Here is a 27,913-nt window from a genome sequence, read left to right as displayed (position 1 = left end):
CCCTCAGTCCTGCCATCTCCTACGCCGCGGCGGGCGCCGCCACCGGGGTAGTAACCCACTCTGAGAGTCTTTCTGGTGGTGCCTCTGACCCTCTGCTCTTCAGTTCCAGGCGACGTTTTCTCCGAGCCGCTCTGGAGACTTTGGCCTGAATTTCACCCTCACTCGCGGACTCATGTCCAAAAAATGTGGTCCAGCCCCGAAAGAGAGCCGCGCCTGTTGGTGGGGGTCGGGGGTGTTGGAGCGGCCACGGAATATGACTGAGCGCTCAGGGCCGGTTGTGAGGCCGGGGCCAGGATGCCCCAAGGCAAGGCGCTGTTCCTGCCCGGCACCAGCACACCTGCCCAGACAGGGAGAAGGTCAGAGCCTCCCCTCCAGCCCTTCCCGCTTTTATTGTTCGGAGCGACTTTAAAACGCAAATCGGGCCGGACGCAGTGGCTCACGCCTGTAATCCCAGCACTTTGGGAGGCCGAGGCGGGCGGATCATTTGAGCCCAGGAGTTCGAGATCCGTGTGGCCAACATAGTGAAACTCCGTCTCTACTAAAAATATGAAAATTAGCCGGGCGTGGTGGTGAGCATCTGTAGACCCAGCAATTCGGGAGGCAGAGGAAGGAGAATTGCTTGAACCCGGGAGGCGGAAGTTGCAGTGAGCCGAGATCGGTTGCAGTGAGACCACTGCACTCCAACCTGGGCGACAGAGGGAGACTCCATCTCAAAAAAAAGGAAAATCGCACCAGCAGCTTGTTTGTAACAGTCAAACATAGGCAACAACCTAAATGTCCTTCAGTAAGGAGCTAGGTAGTGAAGAGTGGTGAAGTGCACAATGGCGCGCAGTGTGCAGCGGATGGGAAGAACTAGGTCTGTTCGGGAGGGCTTCTATGGAAAGACCCTCCAAGATATAGTGAGTAAAAAAACATGTTGCAGAAAAGTACTGCAATATTGTTTTGTAAACAATATGTTTATGTAAACACACACACACACACACACACACACACACACACACACAGTATTGAAGAGAGATATTTTGGAAGGACACGCCTAAGAGTGGGCTGGGGGAGTGGAGAGAAGAGTGAATCTCAATTTTTATTCATTTTTTGAATTTTTTATTTTCAGTTTTTTAGAGACCGGGTCTCACTATGTTGCCCAGGCTAGTCTGGAAGCCCTGTCTTCAAGCCATCCTCCTGTCTTGGCCTTCCAAAGTGCTGTGAGATTACAGGTGTCAGCCACCACACATTTAAAAAAAAAAAAAATTGCATACCTACCATATATGCATATATTACCTGTGTGACCTTTTAAAAATAAGCTTTTTTTTTAAGAACGTCTTTAGATTTACAGAAAAAGTGTGAATACAGGGAGTTCTCATAAACCCGAGTTTTTCCTATTACTAACATCTTATATTGGTGTGGCGCTTTTGCCACAATGAATAAACCAAAACTGACGCACTAAAGTCCATATTTTATTCAGTTGTCCTTAGTTTCTACCTACTATCTGTCCAGGATCCCGTTCAGGATACCACTTTACATGTCATTTTTATATCTCCGTGGGTTCCTCTTGGCTGTGACAGTGTCTTACACTTTCCTTGTTTTTGATGACCTTGCTAGTTTTCAGGAGTACTGGTCATGTATATGGCAAGGGCCTCAATTGATTTGTGATGTTTTTCTCATGATTACAGTGGGATTAGGTGTTCTTGGGAGGAAGACCACAAGCGGTGCATGCAATCAGTATGATTTACCCCTGTCGAGGTCACCTTGACGGCTGGGTGGTTGGTCAGGTTTCTCCATGATAGTAACTGACCGCTCCCTTCCTCACATACTGTGCGTGACCTTCCCCCCTCCACCACCACTGAGTGTTGATATGAAAGAAATGTGTTTGACCTTTTCAGTGTAAAAAGTTTTCTTTACCTTAAAGAGAGTCACTAACGACGCACACGGGGCTGGAGAGGATTTAGGAAATGCCCACCCCTGCAGGAGGGCGAATGCGGCTCTGCGCTGCACCGGGCGCTGCAGGGGGTTAGGGGCGACAGACGGACCTCCAGAGCCGGAGACGTCCTGGAGCAGCTGCGCAGCCGGAAGGGCGCTGCTGCTCGCGGGCCCGCCCTGCCCAAGCCTCATCTCGGGGCGGGGCCGCGCTCAGGCCTCGCCCCTTCCTTGCCCTTCCCCCGGCGCCTGGGGCAACCGCGCCCGCGGAGTTTTCCGCCCAGCAAGCTCCTCCTCCCGCCCCGCCCTGAAGGCTGCGGCGCCCGCGACTCCCCAGTGCCCCGAGTGCCCCGCGAGCGGGAGTGGGACACAGCGCCAGGTAGAACCCAGGCACCGCGTCCGGGACGCCCGCGGAGAGAACCACTCCCGCCCAAGTCCCATTTCGCCCCTCGCGTCCCGAGTGCCCGTGGCCAGGTGAGTGAGGGTCCCGGGCCGGCCGGGGGCCTGGGACCAGGCGGCGGCAGTGCACCGCGGCACCGCAGGTAAGGCCTGGGGCTGCCCCGCGCCCAGCCCAGCGCGACCCTGCTGCTTCCTGGTTGCATTACAGGCGTGGGGGTGGGGGACAGAGGAGGCGTCGGCGGGTCCCGGGCTGGCCGTGTCGGCTTGGCAGCCCCCTCAATAAGCTTCGGCGTCGGGGGCTGCCCCCTCCTGTGCGGTCGGGGTGCACTCGTCGCCCCCCCCCCCGGGTTCAGGGGTCAGGGTCTCAGTCTGGGCTTGGGTAAGGCCGGGGGCCGTGACCCTGGGCGGAGGAGGCAACGGGTGGCTGGAGGGATGCCGGAGGCCGAGCCCCGCAGCCCCGCAGGGCCCTCCGGGGTGCGCGCGCTCTTTCAGGCAAGGCTGGGGGAGAGCAAACAGACAAGGCTATCTTCAGGAACTTTCCTCCGTAACTGGGAGCACGCACATTCATGGGAGCTGCTACCATTGCAGTTTATTTGTAAGGAACTCTCCCCAATGTTTGAGAGAATGCGGGAGCCATCCCCGATGTTGTGCCTCCCTTCGCCCCTTCCCCAACTTTGATCCCCAGTTTCAGGAAGGGATTCCTGGACTTGTATCTCCCCATGAGTGCAGGCCAGGCCCTTAAGACTTAGAAAGGTAAAACGGTCTGTTGGTTTAAAGGAGACACGCGAAATTTGTCACCTAGAGACTTTGGAGGGGAAAAGTTAAGCCAGCCAGTGCTAGCCCAAGCTGGAAACAGTCGGCCCGGGGCATTTCTGTCTCTGCCCTCCAATCAGTGACCTCTCTGTAGAGATTGGGCGTTTGTGGTGGTTCTCCCATCTGTTCTCTGCCTTAGGCATGGAGTGGAGCTGTGAGGCCGAGCCCCTGCCCTGCCCTGCCCACGCAACAGGGACTAAAGGTTTGCAGGGCATGCTCACCCTTCACTGGCTCTCTCATTGCTTTCCTCATTCCTTTTATGTGGCAGTCAACTAACTGTTGGGGATTCTAGGAGGATTAACAGGCCCCCTTTCCTAAACGCATTCTTTGTGCTGCAAGGTGTTCCCTGACAAGAGAGGCCAGGTGAGGTGCCAGGACAGTTTGTTGCCCTGGCATTGGGTGCCCACTACTTCAGGCTCCTGCATACCTTGCTATCTTGTCTCCGACTATTGTCTGTGCTTTTGTTTCCTCATCTGTAAAATGGGGGTAATACTAATCCCTGCCTCACAGGTTTGTTGTGAGATTCAGTGCATTCATTCATTTAATAACCATACAGCGCTCAGGTACGGACCAGTCAGAACAGGTGGTGACTGCTGCACCACACTTGTGTGTCCCAGATGGGTGTCACCCAGATTAGCCATAAAGTGTGTGAGGCAGGCCTGGGTCATAAATAATCAGATGTAAGGGTCAGTAAATAGTAGCAGTGGAAGGTTCAGCTAAAGTTTAAATGCGCTTCTCCTGAACCATCTTTCTGGCTTAGCTCATGCTAAGCTCATGCTCTCTGTCTTCCTGGAATGCCCTCCCTCCCGGTCTGGCCCAGGATTCTCCACCCTCCTGGGAGCCATCCCGGTGCCTGCTGCCCAGCAGGAGGGATGGGATATGCTCTGAGCTCACTCAGCCCCTCCAGCACTGACTCAGTTCTCATCTCTCGCCTTGTGCGTAGTATTTGTGTGGCCATGTGGCTTATCTCTGCCCTGTCTTCTGACTCTGGAGGGTGGAGGCTATTTCTGACTTACCTCTTGGTGGTAGCACTCAGGATGGGCCTTGCCTAATGTAGGTGCTCAGAAAATTAGTTGTCATTAGTTGAACAACAGAGGCAGCACAGGGAAGTAGTTTCCCTGTGGTTAAAGTATAGGACCTTGAAGGCTGGATTTGGATAGGCAGAGAAATGTGGGGAGGGTGAGATGGAGATGAATTGGGACTAAGAGGTGGGAGTGGAAGCCCCATCTGATGCCTTTATGCATGATATTATAGAAAGGGCCCACCCTGGGTGGACGTGTCTAGAAGGCCAGGATCGATTAGTGATGCCTAGTTCACGTGATTGGGGAGGTGATGTGTGACTTGGGATGACAGGAGTGGGAGTTGAGACAGAATAGGTTAGTGTGGGTTCTTCTTGGGAACTGTAGAATAGAGAAAAGAAACTGGTGTGGGCAGGAGGTGAATGTGGAACCAAAATGCATGCTGAATGCTGGAACATCAGAGGTTTCAGGACCTTTCTGGTGCACCCCCTCCTTCCTCCTGGATTCACCTCTCTTCTTCCTCTGTCTTTTTTGTTGTTGTTGTTGAGACAGATCTCATTCTGTTGCCCAGGCTGGAGTGCAGTGGTGCAGTCTTGGCTCACTGCAACCTCTGCTCCCTGGGTTTAAATGATTCTCCTCCCTCGGCCTCCTGAGTAGCTGGGATTACAGGCATGCGCCACCATGCCCGGCTAATTTTTGTATTTTTAGTAGAGACGGGGCTTCACCATGTTGGCCAGGCTGGTCTTGAACTCCTGACCTCAGATGATCTGCCCGCCTTAGCCTTCCAAAGTGCTGGGATTACAGGAGTGAGTCACCCTGCCCGGCCTCCTCTCTCTTCTTTGCCACCGTCTTCCCCCATAAGCCTGAAGCAGTTCCTGGCAGTGGGTCCCATGGGGAAGCGTGTGTGCAAGGGTGTGCTTCACCAGCACTGCCAAGGAAACAGACTTTTCACTTTCTGTGGATTTTTCTCTGCAGCACTCTCTGATCCCATTACTCCCGGAATAGTGGGAATTTTGAGTGATACCTAGATAGGAAAGCTCTTAGGATTCATGAAGAAACTGAGGTTTTCTTGGTGGGCGTTTGTGCTTTTAAAGGGAATTGTTGCAATTCAGTGGAACTCTCTGATAACCGCTGAAACTGTTACACATTAGGCCTACTGATCCTGTCTCCTGTAACCCATGAAATAAAGACCTGATAGTCACATAGTTGTTTGTTATTTGGGAGGATCCTAAAAGTACAGCCTGAACAGTGACCCAGACCACAGTTGGCCTTGCCCATGCTGAAGTGAGGAAGGAATGGGTGGGGGCAACCAAGAAATTGGGGGACAGAGTTCTCTGTGCTGGGTATCCTGGGACAAACCACCCAGCCACACTGAGCCTCCCCCCACACAGAACAGTTCTGGATGATAAAATTCCTGCCGGGAATGGAGAATCAGATGAGATGTTTGCAAAGGGGTTTGAGATCAGTTAGGGGGTGGTAATGACGATGTTGATATAGTGGGTGTGTGACTGCCAGGAGCTGTGAAGCAGGGGGTGGAGCATGCGGTGGTCAAAGCTTGGTTCTGAGATCTCTAGTTTTCCAGGGGCTTAGGCTCCGCCTTAGCAGAAAAGAAGGAAAGGAAATTGAGAGGGAAGTCAGATGTCCCCTGCCCCTCACACCTGGGGGTGGCTGACTTGGAGGACTTGAGATGGGGGGAAATCTGAGTGAGGGCAGAGAGGAGAAATGTGGAGGCTACCCACGGGGAGGCTGGAGAGCATATGGCACATCCAGCCTGGGGAGTGGCACCGCTGGGGGAAAGGGTGCATGTGTCAGTAGGGAAGGAGTGGTGGTAGCAGATGTGAGCTTGCTGTGTCCACTAAAAAGGTCACGGCTATTTTTAGGAAGTAGGTGACAAGGCATGTTCCGGTAGAACTGCTCATTACTGAGAACCCACTGTTGGCCTCACCCTGCATGGTGTGCTTAAAAGGAGAGACCGCCCCCACTCACCCTAGAGTCATCCCCCTGGTGTCCCTGAGACATGGGACACTGGATGAGGACCAGGTTTGGAGGATGAAGAAGATCATGTATTTGGTTTTGGACATACTGTGTTTGAGGTATCTTTGAGATACCAAATAAGCTGGTGGGTCTGGGGCTCAGGAGGAGTCTTGGCTAGACAGACATTTGTATAGGTTGTGTTTGTGTTTGAAGTCATGGGCACAGCGAGATGGAAGAACTCACCTTGAACAGCTGAGTAAAGGAAGATGAGCCTATAAAGGACCCAGAAAAAGAGCTGCCTGAGAGGGGCCCAGAAAGCCAGCACAGAGTTGTATCGCAGGAGCCAGGGTGAGTCTGCTTCGTGGGATGGAGTAGTCAGCTTGGCATCGCGGCTGTGGTGAGTGACATGGAGAAGATGCACCTGCCTTCGCTGCTTTGGTGGGATGATGGGAGCAGAAGCGAGGTTGGAATGAATGGGTGAGGAGTAGCAGGACATGAGGATCTGATGATAGTAAGTTTAGACAGGCTCTGAAATGGTGGCTTTGAAGGCGAGGAGGACGTGTTTGACCCTGTTGCCTCGATTTACCCTCCTCCCTTTCCAATCCCAGAAGGGAACATGTGGATGGCCTGCCACCGACATCCCTCCCCATGGCGCTCCGTGCTCAGGCAGACCTAGGTGCCTGCAAGGGTTTGCTGCTTTCACAAAATGGATTCACTCTCATGAATCAATGAATGAGTGAATGAAGCATGTTGCCCAGGCTGGTCTCAAAGCCCCGGCCTCAAGCAGTCCCCCCACCCCGCCTCAGCCTCCCAAAGTGCTGGGATTACAGGAGTGAGCCACTGCACCTGGCTGGTATTAAATTTTCTTTGTGGCCAACTGCATGGTAAATATTAACATGTTTCATGGGCGTGAAAGGAGAAAATAGGTACTCTGCGGGACACTGACTTTAGATAGATCTCTTAACTTCAGTTGCCCTTATATCCCTGCTTGCCTGGCTGTCAGATTCTGAGAGGTATAACAAAAACTCTCACTGTAGTTTTTTGAAGTCCAGCTCTATTTATATTTGTGGGAGTTCTAGCCTTTTTAATTTGGCTTTTGTATTTTGTGTATACATGCTAAACAAGCTGATCTTCCTACCTTGTGTCATTTGCTGGTTATTTAATGCCTTTGGCTTTGGCCTTAAATTCCGTATTGTCTATGTTTTAGGAGAATACGTGGCCAAGGATCTGGAAGAATCTCTTTTCTTTATAGTCTTTTTTTTTTTTTTTTTTTAAATTTATTTATTATTATTATACTTTAAGTTGTAGGGTACATGTGCATAACGTGCAGGTTTGTTACATATGTATACTTGTGCCATGTTGGTGTGCTGCACCCATCAACTCGTCATTTACATCATGTATAACTCCCAATGCAATCCCTCCCCCCTCCCCCCTCCCCATGATAGGCCCCGGTGTGTGATGTTCCCCTTCCTGAGTCCAAGTGATCTCATTGTTCAGTTCCCACCTATGAGTGAGAACATGCGGTGTTTGGTTTTCTGTTCTTGTGATAGTTTGCTAAGAATGATGGTTTCCAGCTGCATCCATGTCCCTACAAAGGACACAAACTCATCTTTTTTTATGGCTGCATAGTATTCCGTGGTGTATATGTGCCATCTTTATAGTCTTAAAATTAATAAATAAGTGCATTTTATAAGATAATAAGTGAAAGGCTCAGAAATTTTAACGCAGGCATCAGAGGACATTCAAGCCATGCCCCTTTAGTTTCTGTTCAGGCTCACACGGAGCAGTTAGTAATCAGGTCTCACTGATGATCATGAGCTCCCTGTCCTTGGCTGTCCTGATGGTCCCCATGATAGCCAGATTTTTAGGAGGGGTGGATAAAGTGAGATTTGCTTGCAAACTCCTGGGACGTTGCCTGGGAGCCTCTTCTCTTACTTTGCAATTCTTGCCCGCTTCCTGTAGGTCCAAGGAGCGGACTGCTGTGCCTCTCATTTACGCATTTCCTTCCTCATTCGAGGCAGCAAAATGAGCTTTTGACAGAGTAGCCAGTACAAACACTTCCCAGGGCCAGAGGTCAGAAAGACGTGGGCCCCAAGTTGTAAGCTCGTCTCTGTGCTTGTGTTTTAAGCCACATAAACTTTCTCAGCGGGCTGGACTAGCCTACGCCTTGTTGTACCCTGAGATCCTAGTGAGTAGTTCTCCAAGTCCTGTGTTTACAGATAGAGGCAAATGCCAGAGAGAAATGGCTGGAAAATCCCTTGGCCTGCTAAGGCAGGATTATTGAAAAGTCTTCCACATATGTACTTTTGAATTTTACATATTTTTTCATTTTTATTTATTTTGAGACCAGACTAATTTTTGTATTTTTGGTAGAGATGGGGTTTTGCCATGTTGCGCAGGCTGGTCTCAAACTCCTGGGCTCAAGTAATCTGCCCACCTCAGCTTCCCAAATTGCTGGGATTACAGACATAAGCCACTGCACCTGGCCAACCACTGTGCCCAGCCTATTTTTAATATTAATATTTCCACCTCTGGTTTTTCTTTGCATTTATTTGGTATGTCTTTGCCCAACCGTTTTAAATATCTCTTTCTCACTTAAAAAAGTTTATCTAGGCTGGGCGCTGTGGCTCACGCCTGTAATCCCAGCACTTTGGGAGGCCAAGGTGGGCGGAACATGAGATCAGGAGATCAAGACCATCCTGGCTAACGTGGTGAAACCTCATTTCTACTAAAAATATAAAAAATTAGCTGGGCGTGCTGGCGGGTGCCCGTAGTCCCAGCTACTTGGGAGGCTGAGGCAGGAGAATGGCGTGAACCCGGGAGGTGGAGCTTGCAGTGAGCCGAGATCGCACCACTGCACTCCAGCCTGGACGACAGAGTGAGACTCGGTCTCAAAAAAAAAAAGAAAGAAGTTTATCTTGAAAATGGAATCTTCATAAATAAAATTTGTTTCTTTTATAATCAGCACATGGTTGAGGGTGGATGGAGGTTGACAGAAGGCAATGATAACAACAACAAACCTAATTGCATGGTTTCTGTCTTTGGTAGAGGAATTCTCACTGTTCACATGCCAGATATACTTGATTTTATTCTTTACATCTTGCTTATTATTTATTATACTTGCATGTTATTCCTTTCCTGATTTTTGCTGTTTGGGTTAAGTTTCTCATCATCATCTTCCCCACGCCCCCTGTATTACGTTTCAGATTTGGCTGTGAATGAAGAGAGGATCCTCTCTCTCTCTCTGTCTCTCTCTGTCTCTCTCACTCTCTCACTCTTTCTTGAAAAATCAGAGTCGAAGTTAAGTGAGTGTTCCATGAGGTTGTCTAGGCACCAGGCTCCTTACAGACTGTTGTCCCTAGCATTCTTGAGGGCTGTGGTTTTCAAACTTGAGCATGTATAAGAACAATCTGGAAGGCTTGTTAAAGCATAGATTCTTGGACTGCACCCTGAATCATTCTGATTTGGGAGGTCTGTGATGTGACCTGAGCATTTTAATTGCTTACAGGCTCTCAGATTGTGTAATGCCGCCAGTCTCCGGGCCACATGTTGGGTAGCAGCATCCAGGTGCTTCCCTTACCTGCATGGCCCAAGACAGCTCACTTTCACATCCTCATGGCAGGCCCTCCTAGCTGCTAGGGGTCTGGGAAACAGTCCTTAGTTAGGGCTGCTGTGTGCCAGGCTATAGTGAGTGTTCTGTTACTAAAGCAACAGAGAACAGATGGTTGAGGAGGACAACCAGAAGTTTCTGGAACACCACCCACTGCTCTCCTGAATTTGAAACTACTACTGTGCGTATCAGTCTTGCTGTTGGCTAAGTGTGTGTTCCTCAGATTAGGAAGTGGGAATGGTTTCTCATGACAGTGGCAAGCCCGCAGGCAGTGCAAGCAAGGCAGCCTCTGTTCCTGTGGGCTGGTGCACAGACTGGCAAGCTGCTGTGGCTTTGCCAATGCCCCGAGAGTCGTCTGCTGCTCCCAACCATCAGGTCTGGCATCCACATGCTCCATCACTGCAGCCACCACCAGATCTTCCAGACCCCATGGGATCCAGGGGCCCCCTCCAAGACCCAGTGGGATAGGGGTTATTTTTTTGTGCTACCTCCTCCCAACTTGCCTTCTTCAACCCCAAATGTGACACCTATGTGACTGTTTCTAGGAGAGTTTGAGGGCAGAGGCCCTTTGAACCCTCAACTGAGGTGGGGTTGATGTTCGGTCTCCATGGCTGGTAATATCCTTGAGAGATCAGAGCAGTGGTTGCCAACCCCCATTCTCTGTTGTCATAGGGAGGTGTTCTGGAGAGAAACAGGGTCATAAGGCTCCTGTGGAGCGGCTGATTCTTTTCTGTGTGGCTTGATTATATGGGACATTATTTGGGAGGCAGCAGTTACTTTCTTCTCTGTTTCTGGGGTTTAACTTTTGTAATTCTCAAGTCCATTCTCCAGCCTGAGAAGGTGGGATGGAGCTCAGAAATACGTCGAGTGGTGGGGGACCCGCCTGGTTCGAAATGCACTGGCCTGGAAATCCAGAGATGTGGTTCTAGTCATTGCCCTGCCCCCAGCCAGCTCTGAGACCGCAGGCAGAGTCCTTCTGCTCTCTGGGCCTCAGCTCCCACCTCAAATAAAATAAACTGGTTGAATGAAGTGATTCATGAAGGCCCCTTCCAGCTCCAATATTTTAGGATTCTTATGTAATCCAAATGCTAGTGCACTGGGGATTGACTTTATCTTGAAGAAGTGTCTTTCAGAACCTACTTGCTTAAGTTCAGCCCCTTGGTGAGGCTCCAGACGCTGCCGTTGCCACTCTCCCAGCCTGTCTTGCCTGGAGTTTCTCCAGGCTGAGCTGCCCCAGGTGCCAGCCCTCAGAGGGAAGGTCTGAGGCGCAGCCTGGCTAATGATTAACATAGGCTGCAGCTATTTTAGTTCCTGGTATGTGGGTGGGGAGTTGAATGCTTAACAGCACCTGTGTAGATTTTTTGTTTCATGCCTGGGAAAATACGGTCAGGATTGGTGGAGTGCTGCCCTGAGGCTATCTGACTGGCTTCGGTGACTTAATGGCACCTGTGACCAGCAAGGGCAGGACACTGGGGCTCTGGAATGCCCGCCCAGGGCCCCCACCCCCTTCTCAGTAGAGCTGGGGATGTTCATACACCCACTTACATCATTTAAGGTCCTGCCTTGGGGTGGGGGAGAGAGGGGAATGTCCTAGATGTGTCCTCCCTGCCCCCAGAATTCCTGGGGCCTATGTAATAGAGACACCAAATAGGTGCCACCCAGAGAGTGGAAGAAATGAGTCAGGGTCCACCGGGGTTCCTGCCAGTATTCAGTATGTGTCAGGGGCCTCACAGTGCAAGCCCTGTGGCAGGTGGTGGTGGGGGACAGGAAGAGAGGCCTGTCCGACAGCCTGTAGCACGGATGCTCTCATGGGGAGGCCTGGGAAAAGAGTGTCTGGCTCTGGCACTTGGGTGTGTGACCTTTGCATGTCAAGAGTCAGCTCAGCCTTGGTTCCCTTGCTTATAAAATGAGGATGATAATACCTATCCAATAGGGGCATTGTGGCAGTTAATGAGCTAATATATAGGGAGGTAATATGTGTATCTATCCTAGAAGTTAGAAAAAGGGGAGCTTATTAGAACACTAGAGAAGATGGAAAACATTTTAGGACAAGTGCTGGGAGAGTTCCAGGAAGAGTGAGCATTGTGGCTGGGAGATCAGGGTGGGCTTCCTGAGAGAGATATGATACGGTTTGGCTGTGTCCCCACCCAAATCTCAAATTCCCACGTGTTGTGGAAGGGACTTGGTGGGAGGTAACTGAACCATGGGGGCAGGTCTTTCCCATGCTGTTCTCATGATAGTGAATGAGTCTCACAAGATCTGATACTTTTATAAAGGGGACTTTCCCTGCACAAGCTCTCTTCTTGTCTGCTGCCATATGAGATGTGCCTTTCACCTTCCGCCATGATTGTGAGGCCTCTCCAGTCACGTGGAACTGAGTCCATTAAACCTCTTTCTTTTGTAAATTGCCCAGTCTCGGTTATATCTTATCAGCAGTGTGAAAATGAACTAATAGAGGGTGGAACTTCATCTGGACTCAGGGAAGGCCAGGAGACAGGAGGTCAGACCAGCTAGAGGGACCACCTAAGCAGAGGTGTCCTGAAAAGGGAAAGTGCTGAGCTGGACTGGGCTAAGGACATGCATTTTCTGTGCTTCTCTCCATCATGCATGTCCCTGAGGTACCTTCTGTTTTCTTGCTGTTCCTCAGTGGCCCAGTGTGAGTGACTCTTGGCTCCAGACTGCTTGACACAGCTTAGGATGCCAGCTGCAGAAGGGTCAGCCCATTCCCAAGTGAAGGTGTTCTCTCCTGCAGAGTGAGCTGCAGGTCCTTCAACTTCCTGCTGCATGCGGCTGACTGGGGAGCTTGTCACCATCTGAAGAGCAGCCCTTGATAAGGGATATTTGGAAAGGTTTCCTGAGGCTTCTAGGCAGAGCAGGGGTGCTCAGCCATTTGGAGCTGGAATATACACTCTGTTAAGTCTCCCAGGCTTGAAGGGGCTGAGCTTCCAGAGTGGTTTGAACAGGCCCGGAGGACTGGCTGATGGGCATCAGGGCCTCTCCAGGAGAGGCCAGGGGATACCCTGCTGCCATCACACTCTTCAGTCTTCTTCACTTCTCTTCCTCAGCCTGTGGTGAGAGAAGGGCCTGTGCCAGCCATTCATAAAGAGATGAGATGGCTCATCACACACCAACTGGAAGGGCCCTGGTAAACCTCTACTCCTGTGATCACAAATGCAGATTCCTGCAAGGACAGCCCCGGCAGCTGGAGGAGAGAGGGAGGGAGGTGCGCAGTTGTTGCCAGCCCTAGCCGAGTGTCACCATGCAGAAATGTGGGACCCTTGTTGCCAGAGTTCCCATTTTAATATTTTTGAAAGATTTAAGCCAGAGTCTCCCTTTTGCAGCCCTTTCCTCCCTCCAATGAAATAATGCTATTGAGCTCCAAAACCTTCAGGAGCCCCAGGTTCTGAGAGGCAGCATGCAGACCCCTGAGGCCCTGCAGGCGCACTCACTGAAAATAGGTGAGGTAGACGAGGCCGGGAGGGCTTAGGTTTGCCAAGGCCCCTCAGAGTGAGTCCAGTTTCTCAGACGCCCCTATGCTCCACTCCCAGGGAACACATTTTCTGAATTCTTTGTCTTCCCCCGCACTCTTCCTGGGAGTGGCTCTTAAATATTGTAGTGTGTGTTTCCTGGAAGTGCGCTATTGTGTTTATCTCCCCATGTAGTTGGAAAGCATGATGCAGGCCAGGACTTCATTTTTTTCTTCCCTATCCCGGGGAGTCTAGCCCAGCCCCTGGTGCCTCCATAAACCCAGGTGGGATTGCTGTGAAGCTAATGAAACAGAAGCTTCAGGCCCCTGGACTTGAAGCACCCTAGTGAGGGGCCGTGGGAGGGGCACTAGCAGTGAGTTCACAGAGTCCTATGATTTGTAACATTCGCAGAAAACTAAGATGTTTTGTATTCTTTGTCCTGAAGAGGGCTGCTAACATTGTGTAAGCTTCAGGACCCACAAAACCTGGACCTACTGCAGATGCTGGTACCAGTCTCACAGATTGGCTGCTAGTGTTTGATTTTAACTTTCCCCTAAAAAATATGTGCCTGTTTTTTCAGAAAGCAGTTGTAGAATGTAGTTCACCAGGCTGGTCAACATGGCGAAACCCCATCTCTACTAAAATTACAGAAATCAGCTGGGAGTGGTGGCGCATGCCTATAATCCCAGCTACTTGGGAGGCTGAGGCTGCAGTGAGCCGAGATTGTGCCACTGCACTCCAGCCTCGGTGACAGAGCAAGAGACTGCTTCAAAAAAATAAAAAAAGAAGAAGAATGTAGTAATATTCTCTTTTTTTTTTTTTTTTTTGAGACTGAGTTTCCCTCTGTTGCCCAAGCTGGAGTGCAGTGGCACGATCTTGGCTCACTGCAGCCCCAGCCTCCCGAGTAGCTGGGAGTATAGGCATGCGTCTCCGCACCAGACTAATTTCTGTATTTTTAGTAGAGACGGGGTTTTGCCATGTTGGCCAGGCTGATCTCGAACTCCTGACCTCAAGTGATCTGCCCTCCTTGGCCTCCCAAAGTGCTGGGATTACAGGTGTGAGCCACTGCGCCTGGCAGAAGTAATGTTCTCTTTCTAAAGTTAGATAATAAAGGATGCTTATTTTATTATGCTTTATAATTCATCTATATGTTGTATTTATTGCTATAGTATAAACATATTTTATAATAAAAAATGAAGAAAACCAAATATGTTGATCCAAAAGGCTTATAATGAAGCCAGCAGTCCCGACACATCCTTCCTCTTTCCCTCTTTCTCCAGAGTTAACCATTTTTAACTCTTTATTTTTAATGAATAGGCTTATATGACTGTTTCTTAATTTATCAGTTTTGAAATATGTTGACTTCCTGCTTGATAGATTAGGAACCAATATGTACATCAATATTTAATGTCTGCATTATTGTGACCATAAATTGTATTGTTCGATGCTGTGCCAGTATTGTGCTGTGGTCACACATTAGGAGTACAATCCTTCCTGTCCCATTATTCCTCAAGTGGATGCTGTCCCTGCTTGGGGGCCTGATTTTCTGTGTATCTATTGTTCCAAACTGACCTAGTTGCTCTCCAGGCCTGCTGCTCAGCTGTTGTCCAGGGACATCTTGTTACAGTCTTCTGTGTTAGATTTTCCTGTTCCTAGATCCTCTATATTTTATTTTCTTTATTTTCCTTATGTATGTTCTCATTTTGCTGAAATCATCCAGAAGTTCCTAAGAAAAGTGCATGGAAGGTAGATTTTGTTTCGTTTTGTTTTTGTTTTTGAAGCTTGTGTGCCTGCAAGTATCTCTGTCCCTCCCTAATGGATAGAAATATCCATTCCAAATATCTCTATACAGTAGTGGTTAATTTAGCTGGCTATACAATTATAAACTGAAAATAATTTCCTTCCCAAACACTGAACACATTATTCTGTTATCTTCTAGTTTCCAGTTTGGCTGTTGAAGTCCAGTGTCCTTCCAGTTCCCCTAAAAAGGACCCTTGTTCTTTCTTTTCTAAAGTTTTAGTATCTTTCTTTTGCCTCTTGTGTTCTCAGATTTCACAATGATTGCTTTGCTGACCTTTTTGCTTTGTGGATATAATATTTTCTCTTCCATCTCTGAGGATATTATTGATTATATTTTTGTCCTCTGTTTCTCACCATTGTCTGTTTCTTTGGTTCTCTTCCGTCTCTGAGGATATTATTGATTATATTTTTGTCCTCTGTTTCTCACCATTGTCTGTTTCTTTGGTTCTCTTCCTCTCTGAGGATATTATTGATTATATTTTTGTCCTCTGTTTCTCACCATTGTCTGTTTCTTTGGTTCTCTTCCGTCTCTGAGGATATTATTGATTATATTTTTGTCCTCTGCTTCTCTTCATTGTCTGTTTCTTTGATTCCTTTTCTTCTGTTTTGGTCTCTCCCTTTCTTGGTATAGACTTTCTCAGATGTCCTGTGACCCTTTGCTGTCTGTATGAAGAGGGAGACCATAAAAATCTGATTAAAGTACATAGGTGAAATGTACAGGAGGGGCAGGATTTTATCACATCTCTTCCTCCTTCAGTGTGTTTCCTGGAAGGCAGTCATTCCCCAATATTGCAAAATTAATCTCTCCTCAGCCCTGGTCTTCCCACTGTACCTGCTGTTGCCTCGGGCAGGAAGCAGCAACCCAGGCTTGAACTCCCACGGGCTGCCCGCCTGATGGAACAAAAAGAATCATCCTAAAGAACTGGGCCTGAGTCTGCCAGCGGCTCTGAGGACAGGAAGCCTCTCCACCCACCCACCCTGCCCTGGGAACGACGAGCTCTAGCCTGGGAGTGGGGATTGGGCATCAGCCCTCTTAGGCTCCTGCTGTATCACCTTCGCATGCCACATCCCTCTCTCTGGTTGTCAGTTTTCCCATTTGTGAAATGGGGTGAGGTGGGGTTGGTGGGAGTGAACTGAGTCGTCTCTGAGGTGCTGAACTGGCCTCTGGCATCCTGGTTGCGAGGTCTTGGCCGATGGGGTGTGATGGCCCTGCCTGTGCAAATCCGACTGGGCAAATGCTGACTGGGCCTGCGTAGACTGGCCACATGGAAGCCACTGAGGGCCCAAGTCCCCTGGTGACTCATGTTGACTGGTAATTCAAGTTAACACACCTGTAACGAGCCTGTTCCCGACACGTGGGAGAGGCGAGCACCTGGTTCCTGCTTCATTGTTGGAAAGGGTTTTTTTGTAGTGTTGGTGGTTTAATACTTCCCTTGTTGAAGAAAGCTGGCTGAGTTAGGTAGATGTGTTCACAGAGCTTTCATGCAAACAGAAGAGAGGCCCTTGGAAAGAGAATGCCATAGAAGGATCTGGAAGGGAAGAGAGAAGGAATGGTCACTGTATATATTAGTTTTCTTTAAAGTTTTTGTTGTTGTTGTTTGTTTGTTTTTGTTTTTTGAGACAGAGTCTCGCTTTGTCACCCAGGCTGGAGTGCAGTGGCACAATCTTGGCTCACTGCAACCTGTGCCTCCTGGGTTTAAGCAATTCCTGAGTAGCTGGGACTACAGGCATGTGCCAGCACGCCTGGCTAATTTTTGTATTTTTGTTTTTATTTTATTTTATTTTGAGACGGAGGTTTGCTCTTTTTGCCCAGGCTGGAATGCAATGGCATGATCTCGGCTCACTGCAACCTCCGCCTCTCAGGTTCAAGTAATTCTCCTGCCTCAGCCTCCCGAGTAGCTGGGATTACAGGTGCATACCACCATGCCCAGCTAATTTTGTATTTTTAGTAGAGATAGGGTTTCACTATGTTGGCCAGGCTGGTCTTGAGCTCCTGACCTCAGGTGATCCACCTGCCTCGGCCTCCCAAAGTGCTGGGATTACAGGCATGAATCACTGTGCCCGGCCAATTTTTGTATTTTTAGTAGAGACATGGTCTCACTATGTTGCCCAGGCTGGTCTCAAACTCCTGGCCTCTTGCAATCCACCCACCTCGGCCTCCCAAAGTGCTAGGGCACGCGTGAGCCACCGTGCCTGGCCAATAGTTTTCTTTAGAAATTTTTTTTTTTATTATAAATTAACATTTATAATATGTCAATTTATGGTGTGCAAAGTGATGTTATAATCTATGAATACAATATGAAATAATTAAAGCAAACTAGTTAATATATCCATCACCTCAAATAGTTTTCAACAATTAGTTTTCCATTACTGCTGTAACAAATTACTACAAACATGTGGCTTAAAACCATGCAACTCTTTTTGTGGTAAAAATATACACAACATAAAACTTACCATTTTACCCACTGTTAGGTGTGCAGCTCAATGGTGTTAAATACATTCACTTTGTTGTGCAACAGTCATTACCGTGCATCTCCAGAAGGTTCTCATTTCCCAAACTGACTCTGTACTTATGAAATGTAAACTCCCCATTCCCTCTTACCCAAGCCCTGGCCAACAGCAGTCTACTTTCTGTCCTTATGAATTTGACTACTTTGGAGACCTCATATAGGTGGAATCAGAAGTATTTGTTCTTTTGTGTCTGGTTTGTTTCATTTACCATAATGTGTTGAAGTTCTATCCACGTTGTAGCATATGTTAGCTTTCTTCCGTACTGAGGCTGAATGATACTCTCTTTTTATGTGGAGATCTCGTTTTGTTTATCCATTCATCCATCGATGGCGCTTGGGTTGTTTCCAGCTTTTGACTACTGTGAATTAGGCTGCTGTGAACATGGGTGTACAAATGTCTGTGGGAGTCCCTGCTTTCATTTCCTTTGGGTATATAGGTTGAGTATCCCAAATCTGAACTATTCCAAAGTCCGAAACTTTTTGAGCTCTAACATGATGCTCAAAGGAAGTACTCATTGAAGCATTTTGGATGTTGGATTTTTGCATTTTGGATGCACAATGGTAAGTGTGATGCCAGTATTCCAAAATCTGAAATCATCTGGTCTGAAGACCAGCATGTCTGAAACATTGCTGGTCCCACACATTTTGAGTGAGAGGTACACGGCCTGTATGCTCAGGAGTGAGATTGCTGGATCATACGTATGGTAGTTCTATGTTTAATTTTTTGAGGAATCTCCATACTGTTTTCCATAGTGGCTGCACTATTTTACTACATGGCTTTTTTATCTTAACAGTTTTATCTAATGGTCTCTTGGATGTCATGGTGCTAAAATCAAGGTGTTGGCAGGGTTGTGTCTTTGTCTGGTGGCCCTGGAGGTGAATGCTTCCTTGTCCTTTCCAGCTTTAGAGGCCATCTGAGTTCCGTGGCACTTGGTCCCTTTCCTCCATGGGTGGAATCCCTCTCATGCCTGGACTCTTTCCTGCTTATTCTTCCTTTTCATCCTTAACCCAGAAACAAAGGCTCTCTGCTTTGAAAGACCCTTTTCATTGGATTGGGCCCACCTGGATAATCTAGGCTAGTCTCCCCATTTCATGGCGGATAACCTTAATCATGTCAGGACAGTACGTTTTACCATGTAAAGTAACGCATTCACAGGTACCGGGGATGTCTTTGAGGGACCTAATCAGGGAAGCTGATGGTAGCTGAGTTTCAGGCTCTGAAAAGCCCTCCCTCTACCCCTTCCCTTACTAGCATTTTCCTGAGACCCCGGGACCCTAAGGGTTGGCTGGACACTACCCTTACTGTGTGGGCTGGGCTGGTCCGCTGGCGGGAGCCTGACACCAGATGAGGTTAGTGTGTGCCCAGGATCTGTGACCCTTTTCTCCCTCTCCAAATGTCAAAGCCTGGCCTCTTTGGCCACTTGGGAGAGATCAACACTAGGTATGTTAGTCACAGAGTGAAGATAACTGTGTCCTGCTTTACAAAGCGCATTCCTGTTCTTTTTACTTTTAGTCCTCATAGTAATGCAAGGTGTACCCCACCAAGGTGGGGTACATCAGATCTTTGCAGACAGAATGGAGGTTCAGAGAGGTTAAGTTGCCCAGGGAGGGTCACACATTAAGCAGTTGCTTTAGGAACCAGACCTTGTCTCCAGGCTAATGCCTCCTAGGGATTGAGTTAAAATTAACTGAGCACCTGCTGTATGCTAATACCTGTTGTAGAGCTATATATATATGAATACTATATTCTCACAGCTGTGTAATGAGATGGATGCATTTTTCCTCTTTTTACAGGTGAGGAGGAAGGCTCAGAGAGGTCAGTCTTTATGTCCAGGGTCACACAGCTAACAAGAGGTAGAGCTAGAATGGAATCATTGTCATTGGACTCTGAACCCTGTGTGCCATCCTGGTAGCCCAACAGCAGTGTTAGAAGATGATATCAGAGCTGTGTGGGCTGTGGTAAAACTCATGCAGCAGAATTGAGAAGTCCAGTGTGACTGTCCTGTGATGTTTGGGGCTCTTGACGGGGGAGTGTGGGCTGTGAAAAGATGGGGGAGCTGGTTTAGAGTGTGTGAGAGAGAGTAATTGGGGTGGTAGAAGGGCCTACCGAGAATCTAGGGGTAGACATTGTGAAGCCAGTGTCAGTGAGACTCAGGCCCTGTGTCTTGGGTAACCTGCTGAGCTTCCCTTTACCTCACACCGCAAGATGAGGGAGGGGTTTAGAGAAGTTTTTGCTTCCTTCCGGCAGAGTTGCTGGAAGGGTTGTCTTGTAGACAGTAACTGCTGCAGGGCTTGGAGTGTGGCACGTCCCTGTGGGCCCAGGAGCTCTGGGAGGAGCTGGGTTGGACTTTGCAGTGATTGGAGTGACCTGACAGCTAAGAGGGGTGGGATCGACAGGGAAGCCCTTCAGCCGCCCTGGGACTTGTGCCTGATTGACATCAGCCCACTACCATTGTTTTGTTCGTCCCTCCTAGGCGGGCCCTGAGAGAAGCTCCCTCTGCTCAGGTGGTGTAACTGGCAGTGGCTTCCCCATGCGGAAGTGGGCAAACAAAGACAGAGACCTGCGTCCCCTCCCCGCCCCTGCCACCTGCACTTACAAACACAACCCACTGTTTCCCTTTTTGGAAGTGAGTGTGTGAGTGTGTGCGTGTGCATCCATAGGTTCCGTCTAAATCCGTTCAGGCTGCTGTAATAAAATATCATAGACCCGGTGGTTTATAAACAACAGAAGTACATTGCTCACAGTTGTGGAGGCTGGAAGTTGAAGGTGAAGGTGCCAGCTGACTCAGTGTCTGGTGAGGGCCCACTTTTTGGTTCACAAATAGGATAGTACCTTCTCCCTGTGTCCCCACATGGTGGAAAGGGTTGGGCCCTCTGGGCTGTCTTTTATAAGGGTGTGAATCCCATTCATGACAGCTCCAACCTCATAACCTTCCAGAGGCCCCACCTCCAGATGTCATCACATTGGGAGTTGGGATTTCAATAAATTGAATTTTGGGGAGACAGAAGCATTCAAACTATAGCAGGTCTTGGCCACACTTTGGAGTCAGGGCTTAGGTGGGGGGCTTTTTCTGTCACTGCCACTATGTCTGTTACAAGAACCTCAGCGTCCTCCAGGACCTGAGTGCCCATCACATGCTGGCCTGCGTGGCAGCCAGATACTAACACTGTGTCTCTGTCACCTTCTTCCTCTGCTGCCTACTTTCCACTCCTCAGAAATTCTGAATCGGACTCAGCATTTGACGGAGCATTGGCTCTTGTGTGAGCCCATTTGGTGTGAGTTACAGATGACTCTGCCCACAAAGAGGAGTGGCCCAGCTTGCAGGGAAGCCTGCTCTGGAGGAGCGTGACAGAGAGAACTGTGTGTGATGCTGTGTGCTCTTGGCCTGCCTCATATGGAGAGTGAGTTCCTCCTCACTTGCCCCCACCCCCCTTCTCAGCACCTGGTCTGAAAAGGCAGGCAGTAGGAGAGAAGATGGCCCCGTCCGTGCCACGCCTCAGTGAAGGTTCTGAGGACAGGCTCCAGTGCCTGCAGGGTTGGAGCTTCGTGCAGGCCAAGGCCCTGCCTCTGTGGATCCCTCTCCCAGGCAGGTTTCTTCTCCGAGGGTCTTTCAGATCTCCCTGCCCTGTGGCCTCCCTCCACCATCAGTCTTGCCTCCACTGCCCTCTCTACTACTGGAGTGGAGCAGGCCCCCAGACACCCAGGCACGTGGAGGGGATGGAAAGAAAACAGTGCCAATTTCCTGTTGGTGCTTTCTCTATTGGGAGGCTGGAAAATCTAACACAGCCATGCCAGTGTGCTTCTCCACTCCCATCCTCCACCTGTCACACTGCCCTGACCCTTCCCAATTCCGTGTTTCTCTCCCACCCTTTCCCTTCCCCCTTCAGTCCCCACAGTTCTCATCCTGGGCATTATCAAATGGCCCGGGCTCTTCTCTTTCTTATTTTGTTTTGGAGAAACAGGATGTCATGATATGTTACATGATATAATGGGAAAAAAACTTGGTATTAAACTGTTACTATCCCCATTTTACAGATGGGGAAAACTGAGGTGCAGAATGGTCATGTAAACCGTTAAGATCGCATAACTGGTGGGGAGCGGGACTGGGATGTGAACCTGGGTAGTCCGGCTTCAGAGTCCATGTTCTTCTCACCATCCTCCACTGCCTTCAATGAAGTACCTGGGGTCATACAGTGAAACCAGACTTAGAAGCCAGGTATCCTGATTCTGAATTCCATGCTGTTTCATCATACCAGTATTTCTAAAGCTCTATTCTTAAAATACTAGTTCCTGGGGCCAGTGGGCACTGTGAGGAAGTATAACGTAGTGGTAAAGTCCTGGGCTTTGGAAGCCGACTGCCTGGCTCAGCCATTCAGTAGCTATAACCTTAAGCAAGTTACACAGCCTCTTTGTCCCTCAGTCTTCATTTCTGATATGAGAAGGATAATTTTAGTATTTGTCTCATAGGGTTGTTGTAAAGTTCAGTTCCACGTGAAGCACTTAACACAGTGCCTGGCACATAATAAGCATTCAATATATGATGACTATTACTATGGCCTAATTAGTTTGGGAAATTTGAGGATAGAGTTAAGCAGGCACCTTTGTTCCAGGATTTATCAGAGCTTTTATTACGCTATTGCAAATTGGCGGTTTCTTGGAAAGGGGATGTGTAGTTATAGTACATAACTATATGTAGTAAGCATTTTCTAAACTTTTCGAGCAACTAATCTCTTGCTCTTGTCTGCCTGTCTCGCTCCTTAAACTGCGTGCCTTCTAACTTCACAACTTGCAAGATATGAAGCTGGCGTCAGAGAACACATTCAGGGCAGCACTGAGCTGCCCATCACACTGCTTGCTTCTAGGTGAGGCTGAGCTGGGCCTGGGCATCCCAGTTAGATCTGAGCAAGACTTTTGGGGGCAGTAGATGGTAGGTGTTCAGAAGCAAACAGACTTATAGTGAAAATGAACAGACCTGATGCCTGGAGGAAATGTCTGGAGCGTGTATGTTCTGGATACTTGGAGCTGTTCAGCTGTCATTAGTTGACTGTCACGCACTAGGTGGGTCCTGCTCTACAGAAGACCAAAATGCATATTGTGGCAGTGTGATGTCCTTGCTGAGAGCCTTGGATTTATAAGTGTTTATTATGCTCTTCCTTGCCCTGCAGGCCAAATACATCCTATTTGATACTTAAATAGTCTTAGGAGCCAATGAAGGAAGAGGTTATAAAGGAGAAAACTGACTAACTGGCAAAGCAGAAGCCAGTCCCCAGAACTCCATCTATTCTTCCACTCAAGCTGCATTGATGAGGTGCACATTCAGCCAGATGCTTGGGTAACAGTGGGGAACAAGGCTGTGGGACTGCATTTTCAACTCTGGAAAACAACATTTGCAGATGATTGGCAGCATCACCACTAGGTAGAGCTCAGTGGTCCTGGAAGAGTCCTAGGGAGGTTGGTTTCCTGGCCCTCTTGTATTGACAGGCGCCCCCTCAAGCATTCCAAGCTCGTACTCTTCCTAAGGTGAATCAGCACCTGAGTCCTTTGCTGGTGTAGAAGCCTGATCTTAACTTAGAGTCCCAGCTGTATTAGTTATATAAACTCTCTCTGTCTGTCTCACACACACACACACACGGTCCCTGATTCAAGATGGTTAAACTTACAGTTTTTCAACGTTATGATGGGGTTACATCACTTTAAGAAGAGCTTATCGGGATGTAACAAGCCCCTCCACTTATGATGGGATTACAATGAGGCTACGATTTTGATTAAGTGCATGTCACTCTTGCACCATCATAAAGTTGAAAAATCGTAAGTCGAACCATCATAAGTTGGGGACTGCTGTGTTGCCAGCATTAAATGCATTTTCAACTAATGATGGGTTTATTGAGACGTAACCCCATCATAAGTCAAGGAGCATCTGTATGTCTTTTGTAAAGACAGCATCTCATTATGTTTCCCAGGCTGGTCTCAAACTCCTGAGCTCAAATGATCTGCCTGCATCAGCCTCCCAAAGTGCTGGGATTATAGGCATGAGTCACTGTGCCTGGCCTCTTCTTTTCATTTTAAAGAATATATCAGCAGGGATTATTGGACCTGCATGGTTTAAACTAGTGTCTTAGTTCATTTTGTGCTTCTCTAACAAGATATCACAGACTGAGTAATTTATAAGCAACAGTAGTTTATGTGGCTCACAGTTCTGGAGACTGAGAAGATCGTGAGGCTGCATCTGGCAAGGGCCTTCTTGCTGCTTTGTAACATAGCAGAAGATATCATGTGGGTGAGAGAGAGCAAGAGTGAAAGAGAGAGCATGTTATACTTTTGTAACAAACACACTGGTGGTAAGGAGCCCACTTCCTCCATGACACCTTAATCCATTCATGAGGGTGGAGCCTCTTAAAGGTCCTGCCTCTCAGAACCGTTGTACTGACCATTGAGTTTGCAGCACATGAACTCTGGGGGATACATTTAAATAATAGCAACGATATATTTACATTTTATGGATGCAGCCTTATGGGGAAAGTACTTTAAAAAATAAATTTGTGTGTGTGTGTGTGAAAACAGGTTAAGGATCTAATGTTTGAAAAAAAAAAAAAAGAAAAAAAACTAATACACAAATGAATATTCCAGCCACCAGGCTGGGGAAGGCCAGTGGAAAATCATTCCACGAAAGCATCCATTTTAGTCCAGGCCTGCTTGGTTTGCTGCTAGGCCCTGAGGGGCAGGGGGTGTCACTGCTGTGTGGCTTCTGGCCCGAGATGATGTTTCTAGGCCCTTGCCTCTCAGCATTAACCTGGTGTAGGCTCTGTTCCCAAATGAGCCCGGTGCTGTCCCTCTGGGGAGGACAGTCCAGAGTCCCAGGCATGGCACTGACACCATCCACCCCTCCTTTCCCTTCTGTGTCCCTGAAGTCAGGCAGGACACCAGCAAATGTGCATGGCCTAGCCTTGCTGGTGGCTGGAGCCCATATCTCCACCTCCCATTGTTGGGTAGAGACACAGCAAGGCTTCCCTTTTGGTAGGGGGATGACTGAGTGGGGGCAGTGAGGCTCTTCTTGCTCTGGCAGTTGCTTCCTGTCCCAGTGTAGCATTTCTAGATTCCTGTGTAAGGGGACTCCGGCTAGTACCCTTTTAGAGCCTGTGGAATTGAATGGTACACTTACGTACACAAAACACGGCTTTAGGGAACAGGCCCTTTTGCAACCCCTGAGAAGCACCCTCAGATAGCTGCTCTATGCTTTTGGCATTCACCGAACGCTTTGAGGCTGGCTTCTGATGCAGTGCTGTCATGCCAGACTCCTGTCGACTTTAGTAGGGGTGGCACCATGTTTGAGAGGCCGAAGAAGAGACCCCAGCGCCAGCGAACAAGGCATAGGGCTTATTGAGGGGACTTATATATGGGGCGGTCCAGTGGTGGTAGGCTGGATGGGAGGACCACTACTGGTTGTAAAAAGCATGCAGTTTGTATGGCAATTTTTTTTTAATGGAGTCTCGCTCTGTTGCCCAGGCTGGAGTGCAATGGCACGGTCTCGGTTTATTGCAACCTCCACCTCCCGGTTCATGCCATTCTTGTGCCTCAGCTTCCCGAGTAGGTGGGACTACAGGCGCCCGCCACCACGCCTGGCTAATTTTTTGTATTTTTAGTAGAGACATAGCATTTTAATTTAGCATCCTCCTTCCTAACCACCACCACCTGGCAACCTTCATTTAAAGTAGAACAAAGGGCCTTGATCTCCTGTATGGCCTGCATCCCATGGAATGGCTTAGGGGTTCTGATGTTCCTTATAGATAAGGAATGGATCTCCAGGTTGGCCACAGTTCCTTAGCTCAGAACTCTGAACACACGTTCTTCTTAGACTGTAGGGTCGTTCTGGGTATGCTTAAGTTAAGTGATTGCTGTCAGGCGCATCTGCCATACAACTGTGGGGGTGCCTAGGTCTAGTGCCTGTCCCTAGAGCTTGCTATTGTGAAGAAGAGTGTGTTAGTCCGTTCTCACACAACTATAAAGAAATATCTGAAACTGGATAATTTGTAAAGAAAAGCGGTTTAATTGGCTCATAGTTCTGCAGGCTGGGCCTTTCCCAGGTTGAAGGGCCCAGAATATGGGAGCCAAGGGACCAGCATTTTTAGCAAGCTCTCCAGGTGAGGGAAAGCATGATGCTGGCATCTACTTGGGGAGGCCTCAGGAAACTTACAATCATGTGGCAGGCAGATCTTAACCTGGCTGGAGCAGGAGGAAGAGAGGTGTGGGGAGGAGGCGCTACACACCTTTCAACAACCAGATCTCACCAGAACTCTGTCCTGAGAGCAGCACCAAAGGGGGAAATCTGCCCCCATGATCCAGTTAACTCCCACCTGGCCCCACCTCCAATGCTGGGAATTACAATTTGATTGTATTGTAATTACAAATTACAATTTGGGCAGGGACACAAATCCAAACCATATCAATGAGTGAGATCAGATAAGCTAGAGAGTGTCCAATACCTTAAAGGAAAGGGTGTTTCCTAGAGTGTGGACCACAGAACCAGTTACATCAGAATTACTGGGGACTAGGGGGTATGTGTGCTTGTTTACACTTCAGATTCCTGGGTCTATCCCAGGTTAAAAGGCCCAGAATGGGCCAGGGCAGTAGAGTGTTTAGCGAGCTCTCCAGGTGATTGTCATGCATGATGAAGCAGTGTGGCCTGCAGGCAGGCAGCATCAGCATCACCTGGGAGCCATTGGAAATGCAACTTCTTGGGCCCTGCCCCAGAGACACTGATTTAGAGACTCTGGAGGTGGGGCCCAGCAATCTGGGTTTTAACAAGCCCTATAGGCGACTGTTTTTCAGAAGCACCGATTTAACTGGAGAGGGCCCCAGCTGGATGAAATCAGGTGCACAGCTGCAGGTGGATGGTCGCAGTGAGGAAGGAAGAGCGGTATTTGTGCTGCAGCCTGCCCTGAGAGGCAGGACCAGAGGCCAAAAGTTCCCCAGAGACAGGTTTCTAAGAATTGGACCAATCCCTAAGGAGGCCGGCTGCCTGCTGTGTGCAGGAGGCGCTCTCCATTGAGTCCCCGTGTCAAAGGGCTGTGATCAGAAGCAGGCATAGAGCAGGGGACATGCCCCAGCCATCAGAATTGCACCAGCAGTGTGAAGCATGTCCCTTGCCCCATGCAAGGAAAGAAGGAGGAGAGAGGCGTTGGTCAGGGTGGAAGGTATGATTCTCATGGATGCCAGAGAGCGAGCGAGCAGATCTGCTGGATTATAGCTCACTGTGTTGCCTCTCTCCTAGAGAGTGGGGGTTGAACAGGCTAGGGAGGGGGACATGAGGGCCTTAGAAGTCCTGCCGAGCCCAGATTTGGCAGCCCTGGGGTGCCAGGAATGACTCCTCCAAGGACAGTCCCTTGTGGTGGCCTCTTTTGAAAAAATGCAGAGGTCAAAGTCACCAGAAGACCGGACCGTGAGCAGATTTCTTAATTTTCAAAGAAAAGGAGAAGAATGCTGCTTCTGTGAGTCAGAGAGAGTGTGCTGATCCTGCAGCCTCTAGCCTCCTGGAACATGGATAGCTGGGGGGAAGATTGGTGGGCACTGGGAGCCTGTGTCCACCTGAAGATCACCCCTGGCTATTGGGCTGCGTTTACTTTTCTTCTGGGGGTAATTAGGCAGATAAACAGGCTCTCTTCAGAGTAGATGTGCTAGAACCCTCACTTGGGCACGTGGAGAAATGTGTACTGGGTGGTGGCAGTGAGTTGGGGGAGAGCTGGTTAAATGCCTGCACCCACATGGTGCCTGGTGTTTGATGTTGAACTGGAGAGTTCTGAGTATGACAGTTCTGTAGTGTCCCTCGTTGGTCCTTTCATCATGGTTACTTGGCAGAACACAAATGCCATGTCTGTTGCGTCCGTGGATGTAAAACAAAGCTGAGAGAGGGGGAAGATGTTTGATGTTGAGCAGAATCCCAGCAGGTCTCAGCAGACTGGAGCAATGGGCAGAATCCAAGGGAGAAATTTCACAGGAGCCCACAGAAGGTCTCTGTGGCCTGGAAAACCCACATGTACCAGTCCAGGGAGGTAGGGAGTAGCATCCACTGGAGGGAGAGGAAGGTCCTGCCCTGCACTCTTCAGACCATACCTGGGGCCTTTGGTTCTGAAAAGAGAAAGATAAGAGTGGGGTCAGGCCAGGCATGGTGACTCACACCTGTAATCTCAGAACTTTGGGAGGCCGAGGCGGGCGGATCATCTGAGGTTAGGGGTTCAAGACCAGCCTGGCCAACATGGTGAAACCCTGTCTCTACTAAAAATACAAAAATCAGCCTGGCCTGGCATGGTGGCAGGTACCTGTAGTCCCAGCTACTTGGGAGGCTGCAGCAGGAGAATTGCTTGAACCCAGGAGGTGGAGGTCGCAGTGAGCTGAGATCGTGCCGCTGCACT

General features: G+C 49.0%; 1 protein-coding gene across 5 annotated transcripts in view; it reads left to right on the top strand.

Annotated features, from left to right (window-relative positions):
* Nucleotides 1-2,044: 2,044 nt before the first annotated feature.
* ANXA11 (annexin A11) overlaps nucleotides 2,045-27,913 on the top strand; it is a 54,988-nt gene continuing 29,119 nt past the window's right edge. Inside the window, exons 1-2 of one of the 5 annotated variants that reach the window (XM_011975642.1) lie at nucleotides 2,045-2,102; nucleotides 2,288-2,388. The gene's annotated coding sequence lies outside the window, so the exon portion shown is untranslated. Of the gene's footprint in view, nucleotides 2,103-2,135; nucleotides 2,389-23,588; nucleotides 23,785-27,913 lie in introns of those variants that run through there. The other 4 variants (XM_011975634.1, XM_011975625.1, XM_011975616.1 and 1 more) reach the window with 4 other exon arrangements.

The sequence above is a fragment of the Mandrillus leucophaeus genome, unplaced genomic scaffold (genome assembly GCF_000951045.1).
Source record: "Mandrillus leucophaeus isolate KB7577 unplaced genomic scaffold, Mleu.le_1.0 Scaffold1010, whole genome shotgun sequence".
Classification (NCBI taxonomy): domain Eukaryota; kingdom Metazoa; phylum Chordata; class Mammalia; order Primates; family Cercopithecidae; genus Mandrillus; species Mandrillus leucophaeus.
This window is presented reverse-complemented; position numbering and strand designations above follow the sequence as displayed.